This window comes from Urocitellus parryii, chromosome 12, assembly GCF_045843805.1.
Source record: "Urocitellus parryii isolate mUroPar1 chromosome 12, mUroPar1.hap1, whole genome shotgun sequence".
NCBI classification, from domain to species: domain Eukaryota; kingdom Metazoa; phylum Chordata; class Mammalia; order Rodentia; family Sciuridae; genus Urocitellus; species Urocitellus parryii.
In genome coordinates, this window is record NC_135542.1 from 40,242,749 (window position 1) to 40,261,390 (window position 18,642).

The following is an 18,642-nucleotide window of genomic DNA, read 5'->3' on the forward strand; positions in this document are numbered from 1 at the left end:
TTAGGAGACAAGGCTTGAAAGTTTTTGCATAAAAACTATACTATTTTTGCTCACCTTATGTGCTGTTGGGTGGATTTTGAAAATGTGCTAATGGTGTTTATGGGAGATGATCTGTTTCTAGTCCGGTTGCCACTCTGCCCTATTTCTTCACCATCTGGGATATCTAAAGAAGGCATGATCTAGAGAAGGAGTGATCTTAGATGTCTGCTCTCTGAATTGCCCACTCCACTGTGAAGTGAGGAAGCCAGCCTGGAACCCTGGTGTGAAGAGTCAGGACAAGTGGCCTTCTTGATACAATACCAGGTACAGTAAGAACCTACTGCTAAAAGGCTGAGTTCAACATAAAATCTGCATATAGTTTAGTGTAGTGGTTTGGATATGAGTGTTGTGGGGCAGGTCACTCAGAAAACACACCAAGTTCCTGTTTTGTCCAAACTGAAGAGTCTTCATTTAGCCGGCTGGCCAGCGACTGCACTCCACAAGATCCATAACTGTCTCTGCAAGAAACAGCCCCGAGCCTGAGCATTTTAGGATATTTAAAGGCAAAAACCACATCTGGGTTGACGTAGCTGCAAGCAGACAGGTACAGAAGCTGAAATGGACAGTTAGCGAGACAATGCAATGGGTACATTGGTATTTCCCATGGGAATTTCCAGGTTGGCATAGCAGCATGCAGAAGGGTAGTGGGTCAAAGTGACCCTAGTTTAGTACAAGTTAGAGAACGGTTCCTAACATGTAGACAATCAATCTCTGACAAGGTACTTTGCCCAAGAAAAATGGAAACAAAAGAGAAAAATTTTACATTGTATTAGAATTTCTATTCTTTGTTGCCAAATATGTTATGCCAGGTAACTATTAATGGGTACAGAGGTGGGGCTTTCCCATGGGAAAAGCATTTCTTCCATCATATGGAGTCTCAGGGTAAAATGAAGTCTGTTTGGTCATTGTCCATATAGCCTGGCCCATGACAATGAGGTGATCCCCAATAAGCTCATGTGATACAAAACACAGCAATGTTCAAAGGCAAAATGATTAGATTGCGATAACCTAATCAGTGGATTGATTTGTTGATGGATTAATGGTTTATGAGTAATACTGAACTGAGTGGTGACTGTAGGCAGGTAGGGTGTGGCTGAAAGAAGTGGGTCACTGGGGATGTGCCCTTGGGGAGTATATCTTGTCTTGTTGGCACCTTGTGCTCTCTCTCTGCTTCCTGTCCATAAGGTCAGGTCCACCCTCCACCACGTTCTCCACCATGCCCTTCAGCCATGAGGCTCTGCCTCACCTCGGGCTTGGGTGATGGAGTTGGCCAACCAGGGACAGAACTTCTGAATCTATGAGCCCACACTTTTCCTCCTCTAATGTGTTCTTGCTGGATATTTTTGTCACACTGACAGAAAGCTGTCTAGCACATTCAGGCTGTCTATCACCATGAAATATCTCACATGATTAAAGATGATATGCCAAATAAAAAATTATGTATGGAGAAAAAACAAAATTTCTGGAACTTCATATTTCTATGTATTGGTTTAGAGAAGTGTTCTATAAATGTCACACATTGTATAGCAACATTAAATGCTTAAGAAACAAAATAAATTATCTACAAGTATACATTTCTAACACTATTTGTCATTCACTTTTCCAGAAAATGGCAAATATAAATAGATCATGAACCCCACCCTTGAGAACTGATGGTCAGGTGGAGACAACAGACATATAAAGAGCCAGTGTAAAGAGAAGAATGTAGTTACCCCAGGGATAAGATACACAGAATGCTTTGTAGAAGCATGCAGGAGGCAAGCTTTGTCTACCCCAGTGGAGTCTGGGAGAGCTTTGTGAACAGAGAAAGAGTGGCCTAAGCACAGTGCTTTGTACCTGCCCCACTAGGACATGTTATTCACCCTCTGCCTAGAGCTCCAACTGCCTTCTCCAGCATCAAAATTGTGTCTCATTCTTTGTTGTTACCAAGCTCTTAAGAGTGATCTGCTGCATTGTCTGTGTGCTTCAGAAATACTGGTTCCAACAACAAAAGAAAAAGTAAAAGAGTTGAATAGAAATTGTCCAGAAGGGGAAGGAATGAGGGGCCATTCACTTGAGGTGAGGAACAGGGAAGCAAGTCTTTAGGAAGTCAAAGAAATCAGTGGAGAGTAGCTCCTGGGCCTTTTATCACAGGATGTCAAAAGAGAAGGGGTCAGTTGTTCATATGCAATGAATAGACCTGAAGTAAAAGATTCCATACAGTTCACTCCATCCGTCCATACTGATTTTTATCCAGACATTTTCTATCGGTTTGGAGTTAAAAATCTGAGGAGCAGAGGAGAGTGAGATAATTCAGGAGGAAGTAGGAAACAAGCATACGTGAAGACCTGGAGATTCTGAGGCCAGGAACTGGTGAAGATCAAGTGGCTTAAGTTATGGGAGACAGATGGCGTCACTGCTAAGAACTGACAGCTTCTGGGATCCTCCCTCACCCAACCCAGCACCTGCAACCTCCCTGCAGGAAGTTGGGTAGAAATGGGCAGATGCGAGTTCCACTCAATGTTCTATTTCCATGTGCCTGAGGTTATCCATTGTTTATCTGAACGATTCCCCTGCTTAGGGTCCTTCTGCTTTTCTCATTGAGAGTAAAATTCTCAAATTAGAAAGAAAGGAAGGAAGGAAGGAGGAAAGAAGGCAAAAGAAGAAAGAAAGAAAGAAAGAAAGAAAGAAAGAAAGAAAGAAAGAAAGAAAGAAAGAAAGAAAGAGAAAGAAAGAAGGAAAGGAAAGGAAAGGAAAGGAGAGAGGGAAGGAGGGAGGGAGGGAGGGAGGGAGAGAGCAGAAGCTTTGCAAACCCAGAGCCCACAATGTATAATGTCTTTCCTCTGATCTTTAACTTTTCCCTATTACCTTTTCTTGACACTCATGTCAAGAAAGTAAATCTAAAGCCATGGGTATCCATAAACCAAAGTAGAATAATAAATAGGATTTCTTTGAGTTGCACATTTGCTTTTTACAATTTCATCTCAATTTTACTCATTTACTGGTTGTTTTGAGAGTGATCTCCATTTCATTCAGATCCTTATTCTATTTGTCTATGTTATTTTATAATGCTATTCAGAGATGCAGCTTTAAATGTTTATTAAAGATTTAAAAACACTCATATTGGTGTAATTTAATTGAAAAACGTTGACATTTTTCTATAAAATGAGTGAACTCTTTCCGATGATTTGTTTTCTAAAATTGCCTTTGGGGAAAAAAAAAGAAAGCCTTTCTATTTTCCTTGCAATGCTATAATTTAAGTCAGTCCAGTGTATGTGTGATCAAATTTGTAATAATCTGTCACTAGTGGCAGAAAAGAAAATTAAAAGAACCGATTTATTTCAAAGAATGAAATGTGAGCTTTCCCCTCCCCGCCCAGAAAACAGCATAACATTCTTTAATATCATTTTCGTGCTTCTACCATAGTGACAGCAAAGTGCTGTTGGGCGGACTTCTTTTCTTCGCGGCATCTGCCACAGACTCAATTCCTGAAGATCCCAGGTTTTACATCTTCCATAATTCACTGCACTGTGCTTTGTGGGTGTGGCTTGTCCAAGCCTTCACCTTGACCCCACGACCTTGTGAACTTCCTCCCTCTTTCAGTGGCCACTGCCCTCCTGGGGAGGAGATGAGTGAGTCCCTGCTCATGCTTTAGACAGGACATCAGCAGGTCAGAGGGTGTCGCTGGCTCTCTCCAGTGAATTAATGGACAAAGTTCTCCAGAGAAAAATTAAGCCTGAAGCTAAAGCTTTAAATAGAGAACTATAGTAGACCTCTCTACGTGATAAAAAAAATGAACTGTTCATAGATGGCAGAAAATAAAGATTGGGCTGTTGTCTGACTTTGGCAGTAATTAACTGCTTACTTAGGTCAATATATATTCAGTGCTTGAGATAATTGGAGAGTTCCGAGACGTTCCCTCTGTTCTCTCTCCATAAATATCTCACAGGGCTGCTGAAGGACACATATAAATGTGTCAGTTTCTTTTAGCCTTAATCCAAATGAGGAGAAATATGTCCAGGAATATAGTTTGAAGGGCAGGTGAATTAAGGTCCAGTTCAGCCTTAAAAAATAATACTTCTGTCAAGAAACAGATCTTTCCTCAATGTACTCAAAGCTTATTTATAGATTTCATTGTCAAAGATCATATAGAAATCTCTTTAAAAACACTGGTCTCTAGTTTAATAATGTTAATTCTTGCCAAATAAAGCTTTTTCCAAATAAAAATCAAGTTGAAATCCCCCCAAAAATGTTCTGAGAGAATTCGTCCATTGATGTCAAAACACATGTGCATGAACTACAATTTTTTAAAGAAAAATGAGGGAAATGTTCTTATAAAGTAATCATAATTAAAATAGTGTCAAAGTAGAAAAATAGTCCAATAGTGCATCATCCCTAGAGCAAAGTGGGGCAGGCAGTAAAACACTGTGTCTTGAATGCCTCATTTTTTTTTTTTTCACTAAAAACCTAGACAAATTAAGGAAAGAGCAAGAGTGCTGGGCTGGAACGTCCCGATACACAGGAAGGAAACTAGCTCTCTCCTATACACATGGGAACCTGGGCATTTAGTGTTATGTGTAGAGAGCTCATTTCCTGTACCTATGCCAAGACTATTGCACTTGGGATGCCGATCAGACCAGCTAAGCAAGCTAATGCTGATGACATCACTGCTTCTGCACTAAGATACAAATCCTCTCTCTGAATGGGGACAGGAATAGAACTGAGGGTGGTGTGGGAAGGACATGGACCACTCATCCAGGCAGCCCCAAAGGACAAGAACCTGTGAAGGAGAGAAGACACTGCTTGGTAAAGCACCATGAGGGACAGAGCATCTAGGTGTCCATCATCACCCTGAACCCTTCTTGGAGTAGCTTCTGATGGCTAGTGACTTTCCCCAATAAACTGTATCTCCCCCATGCTGTCTCTGGGCACTTTCCTTGGCCCATCTGCAACCTACCCCCCTGCTCGGGCACAGATGGACTGTGGACAACACAAAGGGAAGACAGTAAAAAAATGGAAATAGACCCACTGGAAAATGATGATTTCGAATGTGACAGATCACAGATGTTAGGTATGGCATCAGAAGCCCAATGACAAAGATGAGAAAGTTAAATATAAACTATATCTCAGCTTTAGGCCATATTATAAAATGTAATCCAAGGATTCTTAAGGTCTTAAAAGTAAACAGCAGGGGCTGGGTGTTGATCCTCAGCACCACATAAAAATGAATAAATAAAATAAAGATATTGTGTTCAACTACAATTAAAAATAGATATGATAAATAAATAAAGAGCAAGTCCTTCCAAAGTGTGAATACATGTACAAAAATATACATAAATAATATATATATATATATATATATATATATATATATATATATTAGAATTGGAAGGGTTCCAATATATGTACATATATAAAGCATGAGGGTTGAGCAACTTTCAGTGAAGCTGGTCCAGAAAGACTTGTCTAAGCAAGTGACGTTTGAATAGAGAGTCAAATGACATGAGGGAGGAAAAAGGACAAAGCCCTGGAATCGTGATAAGCTAGGTAAGGAGTTAGACACTGTGGCTGGAGCAGTGTTGACTGATGTGAGCACACAAGGAGAGAAAATCTGCAGGCTTGTATCAGAACATGGGAAGCCTTTAGAACGCAGCCAATGATTCGCTTTTTATTCTAAGTATTATGAGAGACTTATTGGAGGATCATGTTATATGCAGGGCAGCATTGCAGTTTTAAAAGCTTAGTCTTGTTATTTTCTAGACAATTTGCAGAAGAATTGGGAGAGTGGAAGGGAGACAGACCACTTAGGAAACATCTGCGTTTCACGAAAGCAGGAGAGGTTGAATGTGAGCTCCAGGACGCTAGCTTTGGCAAGGGGGCCATTTGCCAGTGTGTTTTGAGGGTAGTTTCTACATGATTGCCCGAATGATTACAAGTGGCATTTGCAGAAATAGGCTTTCCACACCTTGATGGCTCTACTGCTAGGTATTGGATCCTGTGTGGCCAGGTGTGTGATGGTGCCCTTCCCTGAAAGGACATGAAAAAGCAGGTTGGAAAGAATGTGGCAAATAAAATTACCCTTGTACAGTGAAATTTGAGATACCTATTACATTTGCTAATGAAGAATGTCATTAAGCAGTTGGATACATCAGCTCTGCAGAAAATTCTGGATAGAAAATAAATGTTGGGGAATTGTGACAATATGAATGATATTCAAAGCCCTAGCATTGTGTGATCTTAGGGAATGGAGAGGGGTGTGGAAGAAAGGTCGTTCTGTAACAGTCCTGAGACATATGAAGGTTTTCTGATGGTGCAGAGGAGGCACATCCAGTAAAAGATGGAGAAAAAGCAGCTGATGCGGAGGCAGGGAACAGGGAGCAGGGAACAGTCTCCTGCCACAGCAAATTTATCTCTGCAAACTTTGGAATTAAATTGTCAATTTGAATTTTAAAAGGATGAAATTTTGATTGAAATTGCATTAAGTCTTAGGTTAATTTCTCCGTGTTCGTCATCCTTCCTTAGGACACTTTTTTTTTTTTTTAAATTGGGTAAGTTGGCTAGAACTTTCTCATAGCAAATCATTCTGGATTGGTTTTCCCCGACACACAAGTGCTCATACTTATACAAAGGTAAGACATTATTTTAATTTCAGAGACATGGTCTTAGAATGTCTTTAAATATAAACAAGATTGGTTACATCTTTTTAACCCTGTCTAGGTAGGTGTAGGTTGTATATCATTTTCCTTTTTAAAGATCTATTATTATTATTATTATTAGTGATATTTCCATTTTACTCATTAAAATTTTTTTTTCATTCCTAAGTCAATTTCATAGCTAATCAGCTGGATGTAAATTTGTCCTCAGAGTTGCTAAGTAGGCAACTTTAGGGTTACAAACTTTCACAGTTTGTATGGGACTGAAGAGTTTCCTGGGATGCTGGGATTCTCAAGGCTTAAATTGGGGCAAATTGATCATCATACATATAATCCAGGGCAGAGTTTCAGTATTGTCACTGTGCGCCATGGAAATGCAGTCATGTGCCACATGACAATATTTTGGTCAGTGACAGGCCTCATATATGACAGTGATTCCCTAAAATCATAACAGGGCTGAGATATTTCTGTGACCTGGAGATGTTTTGGACCTCAGGGTGTTGTAGTACATGCTGTGGTGTTTGTGGTGATGCTGCGGGGAACAATCCCACTGTGCTGTCAGTCACAAGTGCAGCACCTGTCGTTATGTACCATACATAATACCCAACATGATAATAAATGGCTGTGGTGGTTCAAGGATTGATTATACTATGCATTATGTCATTATCTTAGTGTGTACTCCTTGAACCTACTAAGAAACCAAAATGGTAACGGTAAAACAACCTCAGTTGGGTCCTTTGGAAGGTGTTCCAGAAGGTGCCATTGTTATAGAGGAAAGCTCCATTCGAGTCACTGTCCCTGCATACCTTCCAGTGGGACAAGATGTGGATGTAGACAACAGTGAGAACGATGATCCTACACCTATGGAAGGCTACGCTAATATCCATGCTTTTTGTTTTTCTTGGATTTTAATGAAAAACTTAAAAACAAAAATTAAAATCAGTCTGTTGTATATAACATATGTGTGCAGAAGGCCACATCCTCTGGCTTGGAGAGCACATGAGAAATCCTTCCTGAGGAGATTTTGTCTTCATGCAAACAGCACACAGTGAATTTACACAAACTAAAGTGGCTACAATGTCACTAGGTGATATGATTTTGCCTGACCACCTATTTATGTGGTCTATTGTAGACCAAAATGTCATCACGGGTATGTGACCATACATTTAGAAGTATTTTGTATGTACAAGGAAGTTCTCCAAGGATGCTCAGTGTTACCTACTATGTTGTCAAGACCCAAACTGAAAACAACTTAAATTCATCAGGAAAGAACTGAAAAGTCACAAAACATAATATGTTCATTCAAACTGTTTTGAATGTTTAATTGTTAAGTGAGTATATTAAAAGGAGTATATTTGGAAAAACATTTGGAGTATTAGGTTGGGCAATCTAAAAAGATAATTATATAGAAAATCAGTTCTTGTGCCGACATGATGGAGAGTTGGGCCAACTTTTTTTTATAGAAGTTACAGAGTTTCTGGTCTAATCTATTGGTCTTTGATACACTTTGAGTTGCTTTTGTGCATGGTGAGAGATAGGGTCAAATTTCTTTCTTTTACTGTGATGGCTTAGATATGAAGTGTCTCTAAAAGCTCATTTTGAGACAATGCAAGGAAATTTAGAGGTAAAATGGTTGTGTTATAAGAGTTGTAACCTAGTCAGTGCATTAATCCCACGGTAGGGATTAACTGAGAAATAACTGCAGGCAGGTAGGGTGTAAGTGGATGAAGTGGATCACTGGGGGCAGGACTTCAGGGTTCGTATCTTGTCCTTGTTGAGCACAGTGTGCTCTCTCTCTCTTCCTCTGATTCCTGGTGCCATGTTCCCAGTGCTTCCTCAGCCACACACTTCCACCATTTATCTTCTGCCTCACCAAGGAGTGGAGTTGGCTGTTCATGGACTGACACCTCTGAAACTGTGAGCCCCTAAATAAACTTTTCCTTCCCTAAAATTGTTCTCGTTAGGTCTCTTGGTCACAGCTGACTAACACCTGTGTAAGGATTTCCAGTTTTCCCTTCTTTCTTTTCTCCAAGGTATGTTTTTGGCACCTTTGTCTAGGAAGAGCTGACTCTCCTTACGTGTGTCTGTCTCTGTGTGTTCTATTCTATCCCATTGGTCTTTATGACTGTTTTGGTGCCAATTCCACGCTGTGTTTGTTACTGTAGCCTTGTCCTACGCCATGAGATCTGGTGTTGTAACGCTTCCTGCTTCACTTTTCTCACTAAGGATTTCTTTGTCTACTCTGGGTCTCTTAGTTTTCCAAATGAATTTTATAACTGCCTTTTCTAGTAATGTGAAGAATGACATTGGACTTTTGATGGGAATTGCATTGAATCTGTGTAGACCTTTTGGTAGTATGGCCATTTTGAAAATATTAACTTTCCTATCCCAGAACATGGGAGGTTGTTCCATCTTCTAAGGTCTTCTTCAATTTATTTTTTTCATGTTCTATAGTTTTTATTATCGAGGTCCTTCACCTCTTTTGTCATATTGAATCTCAAGCTTTTTTTTTTTTTTGAGGCTCTTGTGAAAGGGATAGTTTTCCTAATTTCTTTTTCATCAGATTAATCACTGAAATATAGAAACACAATTATTTTTAAGTGTTGACCTTGTGTTCTGCTACTTTGCTGTATTCATTAATGAGCTCTAGACACTCTGGTGGAGCTTCTTTTAATCTTCTAAATATAGGATCATGTCATCAGCAAACAGAGATAATTTGAGTCCCGCTATTTGTATTCATTTAATTTCCTTCCTTTGCTTGATTGCTCTGGCCAGAGTTTGAAGGATTATAGTGAATAGAAATGGTAAAAGTGGGTATCCTTGTCATGTTCCTGTTTTTAAGGAAAATATTTTCAGTTTTTTTTCCTATACAATATAGTGTTGGCCTGGGGCTAATCATACATAGGCTTTACAATGTTGAAGTAATTTCTTCTATCCCTGGTTTTTCTAGTGTTTTATAAGTTAATGGGTACTGTACTTTGCCCAATGCTTTTTCTGCATCTGTCGAGATAATTATGTGATTCTTGATTTTTACTCTATTTATGTGGTGAATTATATTTATTGATTTCCATATGTTGAACCAACCTTGCATCTCTGGGATGAAATCCACCCAATCATGGTACACATTTTTTAATTTTTTTAAATTAATTATCCATGACAGTAGAATGCACTTATATATGATGTATCATACATATATGGGATATAATTTCTCATTTTTCTGAGTGCACACATTGTAGAATCACATTGGTCATAAAGTCACATACATACATACATTAATAATGTCTGTTTCATTCTACTGTATGTGTTTTTGTATGTGGTTTTCAGTGTTTTATTAATATATTTTGCATCTATGTTCATCAATGATATTGGCCCGAAGTTTTTTCCTTGATAGATGTTCATTTTTCCTTGTTAGATCTTCATCTTCTTTTGGTATCAGGGTGATACTGGCTTTTGCGGAATGAGTTTAATAGTGTTTCCTCCTTTTTTATCTCATGGAATAGCTCATTGTGTTATTTCTCTTTAAAGGTCTGCTAAAACTCAACTGAGAATCCATCCGGTCCTGGGCTTTTCTTTTTTTGGAAGTTTCATCTGTGCCACCTGCTCCTCAGATAGGACATTAATATCCAGATTATACCAAGGACTCAGAAACTTGACAAAAGTAACAACAACATCGATAATTCAATTGATAAATGGGCAAAAGAACCAAACAGTCACTTCTCAAAGGAAGAACTATAAATGGTCAACAGATGCATGGAAACAGGTTCAGCATCTCTAGCAATTCGGGAAACGCAAACCAAAGCTACATGGAGATTTCATCTCACTTCAATCAGAATGACAATTATCAAGACTACAAATAATAATAAATGTTGGTGAAGATGTGGGGAGAAATGTTCACTTGTGTTATCTCTATACTGGAAAAACCTCAGAAGGGAGCCACCATAGAGCCCAGCTCTCCCACTCCTCAGTATCTATCCAGAAGGTCTGAAATCAACACACGACAGTGATGCAGCCACATCAGTATTTGTAACTGCACAATCCATACTACCAAGCTATTGAGACAACCTAGGTGCCCTTTAACAGGTGACTAGATAAAGACAATGTGGTCTATATACACAATGGAGCATCATTCAGCCATAAAAAGAATAAAATTATGGCATTTACTGGTAAATTGATGAAACTGGCAACTTCCATACTAAGTGGAATAAGCCAGTCCCAGAATCTCAAAGGTCAAATGTTTTCTCTGATATGTGGAAGCTAACCTAAAATAAGGGTGGAGAGGAATGAATAGAAAAAAAGAAAGAGAGAGAAAGAAAAAAAAGAGGGAAAGGGAATTTCACCAAAATAGAGGAAAGATCAGTAAATTAGACAAAGGGGATTGAGGAGGAAGAAGGGGTGGGAAAGAGAAGAACATGGTATGAATTTGACCAAACTTTCATATGTGCATTCACAGAAGGCACTGTGGGTCCCGACATCAGGTGTATCCACAGGACATTAATTTAAAAATTTTAAAAAAAATAAACGGTAAATAGATTGAAGCAGGGTAGTAGTGGAGACTGAATTGGAGCATGTTGTGTTTCAACCTTTTGTGATTATCTTAGGTGTACCTGGTGTTTTAGAAATATAATGAAAAAGAATAAAAAATTAGAAAAAACAGAATGATATAATTAAAAAACAAATCCCTCAGAAAGTAATATTCTATGTTTCTATGAGTTCATATTTTTTTATAAAATGAAAGCAGGGATGAAATGGAACTTAAGGACAATGGCTATCTCTCAGAAGTCAGGCAAGAGTTTAAGATGGGAACGTGGGACATAGGTCATTTCATGATATTATTATTTTTAATATATGAAAGAGACATGGAAATTATTAATGTTTGTTGAATTTAGGAGAAAGATTCCAAATATGCCATTTTGTATGCTTTTTGTATATTTAAGGGATTTTATAAATTAAAAAAAACTAATAATGTCTAAGAGTAAAGATAAATCAGTCATAATGATATCACTAGAGCATTCAAATACTTTTTCTTGAAAAAAATAAATGCACATGGAAATAATTTTGAACATAAATACTGTAAGGAGAATTACATTTTATGACAACTAATTTAATAAAAACCCAAGATTACACTATGAAAAGGAAGTATTCAGTAACAATTGTATAAATGTCATGTCATATCATAGGAAATTAAAATGACATTATTTGGGACTCATTTCCTGAGGATATTTTTTTATATGAAAATATATAAAAATATTATAAAGTATTTGTGTTTCACATTCTACTAAATTTTCTACTAGAAATATTCCCAGAGGATGCAATCCAATATACTCCCAATTTAGACAATTGTTGTTACAGAATTTGATGGTAACTGAAATTTGGTTGCAAATTAAGTATTCAATCAGTGGTTAGGGGTTGGGATGGTATGAGGGAGTGGTGGGCCTTTCTCAGAAACTACGTTGGGTGGGAAAGTGAGACTTTTTTCCTTAGAATGGCAGCTGTCACTTAAGATGGCCATCCAGATGCTAAGCAAGGACCTTATACCTTTCATGTGCAGTCAGTTCACAAGCCTGGTTGGGGTGAGAATCACTCCTAATAGTGGTGAGAATTGATTCTGACTAGGGTTTTGTCATGTCCAAATCTATTAGTCGCTCCGTGCAGCCATGGTTGGCCTCCTCTGGTTAGCCAGATCTGGGCAGTGGCCCCTCTCTGCAGTTAATGGGAGTAAAGTTCAGAATCAGCCCTTTCCAAGCAAGAGGGAAATGGATCTTCAAAGAAAAACATAGCAGATATCCGTTAAAAGAAAGTTACAAACCTACAAAAATATCTCAACAATTTCTAACTTCCATACTTTGCCTATCATAATATTTTTTACAAAAATAAATTGTTCAATAGTCACTAAGTTACAGTTACATATGAGCAAAAGGCTCTAGGGTAGGATTGCACAGTAAGGTGACTTTAGAGAAGAATGTATGCTTTACATTTCAATTAGAAGAAAAGAATTTGAAAGTTTCCCTCATAAAAATGGCAAATGTATGAGGAGATAGATATGTTTAACCTGATTTAAACATTATACAGTGTATACATGTATTGAAACATTGCATGTCACCCCTTAAATATGTGCAATTTTTGTTTTAATGTATTAGTTGAAAAAAAATCAATTTGAAAAGCAAATGACCTAATAAAAGAGTAAACAAGTAAAATTTTTCATTACACACTTCCTCAACTATTTGAAGTCTAAATGAGAAGAGTTTTCTTATCTGTCAGGTCAATGGGAACATTAGCTTTTATGTATGGACATATATGGAATGATAATGCTTCATATTCATTGTGAACACAGTTTTTTACAGAACACTCAGGAACACAATGAGGACATATTGTTATATTGATCAGCAACAATATGAAAGCCATTTTTGGTTTTTGTGAAAATTTTAAAAATGTGAGTTCACAACCCAAGCTTAGGGAAATTAAAAACTACTTGAAAAAAAGTAGCAAGTATATGAATATGGAAATTTAATTAGCAATCTAATGAAGCCACATATTATATAGACAGAAACCATAAAGCCAGTCACGATCTTGCTAAATAAGTAGTTTCCAGTCTCAGAGGAACATTGCTCGCCCACCCTCCCCCACCTCCAGCCAGATGTCACCCTTCAGTCAGCCTGTCCCTCACTCTGCAATGGGTGACTTGGTGCTGGTTAAAGGGCAACATGTACCCGTGCTTCCTACAGCCAAGAACTGGAGCGACAGATGACAGCCCTAGCAGCCGGGCTTTTGTGCTCAAGAGGAAGGATTTGGGGGGATGTAAAATTAGGTTTTCACTCTATTTTTCTCCCTTCAATATGAATGAAAGTCAGTAAAAGTCTTTTGAGTTCTCAGAACACATTTGGTACTGAGATGGTTTGTTTGGGGAACCTAGGTTGCCAGCACTTATACATCCTAAAGGAAATTTTGAGTTTGTGCCAATCATCATGAAGAGTTTTTCTTTTTTTTTAAAGAGAGAGAGAGAAATTTTTTAATATTTATTTATTTATTTTTAGTTTTTCGGCAAACACAACATCTTTGTTGGTATGTGGTGCTGAGGATCGAACCCGGGCAGCACGCATGCCAGGCGAGCGCGCTACCGCTTGAGCCACATCCCCAGCCCCAGTTTTTCTTTTCTATTTAAGGATTTGGGTTGTTGTTCATTAGCTTTGCATCCTGTCATTCCTGTGACCATCCCCCATTCAATGCAGACTTCTTGTTCTATGTTGCTCCTCATGTGGCACAGAGAATAACTAGGAAAATGTATGTCACCGTATCCCTCTGAAAATGCACATGTGACAACACAAACATGCCATGAACTAAGAGCAATCATGCAGTTTTTGAAAGCACAACAAATAGGCAGAAATGATTGAGGAACACTGAGGAACTGTGGAGAGGAGGGTCTTCTCCCAGCTAAAGCAATTGGGGAAGGTATTAAAGACTGATGGGAAAAATATGTATATGAGAAACAAGCTCTCTGAAGGGGAGTACAGGTCTGAGTGTGACACCTAGCCAGCGGGACTCCTGGTGGTGAGAACTTGGTGTTCCCAGGTGGGGCAGGTGGATGGAGTGGGGAGTCATCATGGAAACTGGAATCTGCTGGTCTTTCATCTTCTGGTGACCCCAGAGCTCCCTGCTGTGGCTGGTACTCCTGTGGGAATGATAGTGTATGTGCTGTTACTAGTGGCCAGGCTCTCTTGGAGGATCTGGGCATCGGGCTGGGAATGAGGCCTGCCAGGCAAGCACTCTGCCCTGAGCAAAATGCCTGGCCCTCCTCTTTCATTTGTGTAGGCCTGCTTCTGGAAATACCTCTTTAAAAACAAAATTCATTCACATTCTTTGTTTCTCTTCTGTTAGTCCAGAGGACCAGAATGCCTCTTTTCTAACCAATGCCATGAGCTCTAGGAGTGGCTGCCACCTGTTTTATGTTCTGGGGAAGGACTGTGGGTTCTCACCTATGGAAAGACTGTGCTGTGGTTTGTGACTATTTGTGAGCACTGCAGGAAACTATTTCAGGCTAATTATGGCACTGAATTAAGACCTTACAATGAAGGACGTAGTCATGGATATAATAGAAGAGGCTAGCCCATAGTTAGTTGAAGTTAGGATTTTAGTAATTCCTTTCAGTACCTTTTTTCCGGAAGCACACCAAACTGCCCGCACATAGGGCGTGGAGAAACATTAATGTGGATTTCATTTATATGTTATTATTTTATGATTCCTTCACTATCGTGTGGGATCTGGTGTCTCCGAAGTCCTTCCTGTGACTACTTCTGGCCAATCACACTGAACAGAAGTAGCAGCACCACTTTTTGGTTCTTGCAACAAAATGGCCTGGCCCAATCCTCAAGTTTTTTCTTGTCCCTGCTACAGACAAGAAGGTCATTCTTTCAAGATGGTGAAGCTGTAGCACTCTAGGAACCCAGGCCCCCTGAGTGTCTGAGTGACTATTTGCAAGAGTCTTCCTGTGTGAACCTAGAGTGTCTCTCTGGTCAGATCTGAGTTTCTACAGGGGAAATTCACATACGACCCAAATGACAGAGAACATCCTAAGCCCTCACGCTCCTCACCAGTCTCAAGGGTCACTCACTTGAGGCCAGCCTGGTTTCAGTTTTGCATACATCCCCCAATTTTCTCACCTCAAGATCAACTTGAAGCAAAGTCCTAATGGCACTTAATTTGCTTTTTAATATTTCACTTTGTTTCTAAATTATGACTCTTTAAAAGCATCATGAAGCACCTCATGACATCCACAGGCTGATTATTTCCTTAATATCATCAAAACTTTTTCCATGGTCTCTCCTATTATTATATTGTTTGAATAGGGAAAAAATAAAGTTTATATGTTTCAAGTATTAAACAACGTGTCTGAATGTCTCTTAAAATCATTATCCATTTCCCACTTTCACCTGATTTTTTTTCTGGTGTTTTTTTTTTTTTTCAAATTCTATATATAATAGAGACTGACATTTTTTCATGATGGAGTCGCACATTGTGATTTTTACTGATTGTATTATGTGAACTTATCAAGTTTTCCTCTCTCTTATATTTCTTTCAGATTGGTAGTTAAATGAAGAAACTTGATTTAATTCCACTTAGATTTTATGTCCTTATTACTTCACAGGTAATGTGTTGTATTTCCATCAGAATTCTTACAGTGCCTCCTTCTCTCATTTTCTTTAATATTAAGAACCACTGATGAATATTATCTTGATTCATTATTTGAATAGAGATTATAAAATGTTAGCATTATAATTTCATCATTATTCCTTCAGATTTTAGGTATAATATATCTGAAAAGGAAACTATTTCCCATGAACTACTTGGTTCTCCTGAGGTACAATTTGACTAGAAAAACTAGGATGGACAAGAAATTTTCAAAATAAAAAAGTTTAGGTTCCCTAGACTCTAAGGTGACCAATGCATTATTTTGGATTTATTTTTTTTAAAATAGTTATGAATTTATTGATTCTAGGACATTTGGTGTGTGTTTTGACCTGGATTTTCCTGATAGCTCATCCTAAGGCAAAGGCTCCTTTGCTACTATTGTATCAGGGAATCCTCCATTCTTAGAAAAAGCAATGGTCAACTATACACATATGCTTGTATCATAGGAGTTTATAGTAATAGTCCTCATTTCATACCTACATAGTAACCCATTCTGTAAATGTATTATTTATTTTTCAATTGTCCCTGTTGGACATTTAGATTACAATCTTCAGCTACCATAAATATGTTACAATAAATAGCTTTGTGCATACATCGTTTTTTTGTGGCAATACACATTTGTGATATTTGTTATGCCAGCAATATTGATAGATTAAAAAGGAAACGAACACCTAAATTTGCTAGAGGTTCCCAAATAACCCTCCTTAGAGCTCCTGGCCTTTGACATTGCCACCAGCAATATATAAGAGAAATCTGTTTTCCTGTAGCTGTGCTAAGAGTATGCACACGAGCTTGAATTTTTATTTCATTTTGGTCTTAGTTCATTGTTCCTGATGATCTTTTCCTCATGTTTCTGGGTCATTTGGTAATTGTTATCCTTCCTTAGTATAAACCAGCTATTCTTGTTTCTTGAATATTTTCTCATGAGGTGGCTGAGCACATTCTTCCTGCTTTAGAAAGCTTTTCTATAAGCATTATTAACCTTTTCTCTTTCTGTATGCTGAAAGCTGGGAATTATATTGTCAGTCTGATTCCTGTTCCTTTATATTTTCTTTTGAAGGAATGAAACATCCTCCATTTTATGATCAACTTCGAAAGTTCAGTAATCTTTCTTAAAAAAATCTTTGTGGGTGCTTTTCATATTTGAGGTTAAGTATCCTTCATTTTAAGAAAGTTTTATTAAATTGAGATTCTAATATATATCTTTTTTTCATTGTTTTGAAAATTGTTTTTAGGAATCACTGTTTCATATCAACATGATTTGCTTTTAACTTTCAGATCTACTACTTATATCATTTTTAGAATTTGGCCACCTAAAAACTAGTTTAAACATTCTTTTTACCCAAATTTTCTTTCACTTGAGGCACTGTATTTGGGATCCATTTATTCTTACGCTCCTGAGCGTAATCTCCATTTCTTAAATTATATTTCTCCTACTTTTCTTTCTTGGCTCCATTGTTAGCTCTCTGCTTAGATTTTTGGATCTTTGTTTTGTTTGATTGTCTCAACTTTGGGAATTTACAATTCTGGTTTCAATTTTTCAAACTTCTATCATTTTTTAAATTTTCATTTGTTTTTGAAATAGTTTAGCATATTTTGTTATTTGATTTTGGTGGAGGGCTTGTGTTTCTACTGTATCTTCACTGAACCTCTTTTGCTTTCCCCATATTCAAATCAGGTGTAATTTACTGTATTCCTAGGAAGAGAGGGTAGATCAGGGTAGCCCTGGTAGAGTCCTGATCTTAAGATTTCCTCTGATGATACTCATCTTCAACATGTTGATCAATCAAGGCCTTTAGTTTCCGGATCTGTATTCCCTGCTTGCACCAGGAATTCTCTTTTCTTTGCTCCTTGGATCTCTACCTTCTTCAACTCAGATTCTACTCCTGGTGCTTTCTTTTAGTTAGTTAGCCTCAAAGGTGCTTCAGTTCTTAGCCACAGTCCCATGAATTGCCAGGTCTTTTGTGATAATTATTAGCAAAACATAGGTTTAAAAAATGTTAAAAGACATCAAAGTTGAACATAATTCCTCTAGTTTTGCTTTTATTTTTAGATTCACTTTTCTATCACTGGATTTTTATATTTTCAAAGAAATTTCAGAATTAGTCTGTCAATTTTCACAAAAGTAAATCCTATGAGGTTTAGGGTTGTATTGAATTTACATAGCAATTTGCAGATAATTAATATTTTTCAGAACAATGAGTATTCTGACTATGACAATTTTCAAAGCTGACACTATGTGAAATAAAATTTTTTGTTTGATATTTAAAAAATACTCTACACTTTAAATCCAAGTTTAAATGGCTACTCTCAGATATTCTTGCCAATATTTAATGAAGAAATAAAATGTGCACAGTCTTACAAGGAACAAAATGAAAGTAACAGTTCCTCTTCATAAAGCTTAATTCTAAAATATGAAACAGACATTAGAAGAATATCAACTTATAAACTACTTTTTTAAACATAGATACAAAACCCTAATAGAGCATATTTAATATCCTGCATTTTACCAAAAGTATGGCCAAGAAAAAGCTTATTATATTCTAGAAACACAAGGTGGTCAACAATTACTAAAATAAACTACTAAAATTCAACAATGTGATTATACATTAAAAAAGGCAAAATGATAATTTTATGGATCCAATAGAAAGAGAAAGAATAATTTCTAGCATGTAATAGTATGACAAATCTTTCACATTAAAAATGAAAGGAACTTTATAAATCTTATAATGATTATCTATAAAAGCTAAAGCAAATATCACATTTAGTTGTGAAATACTGAAAACAT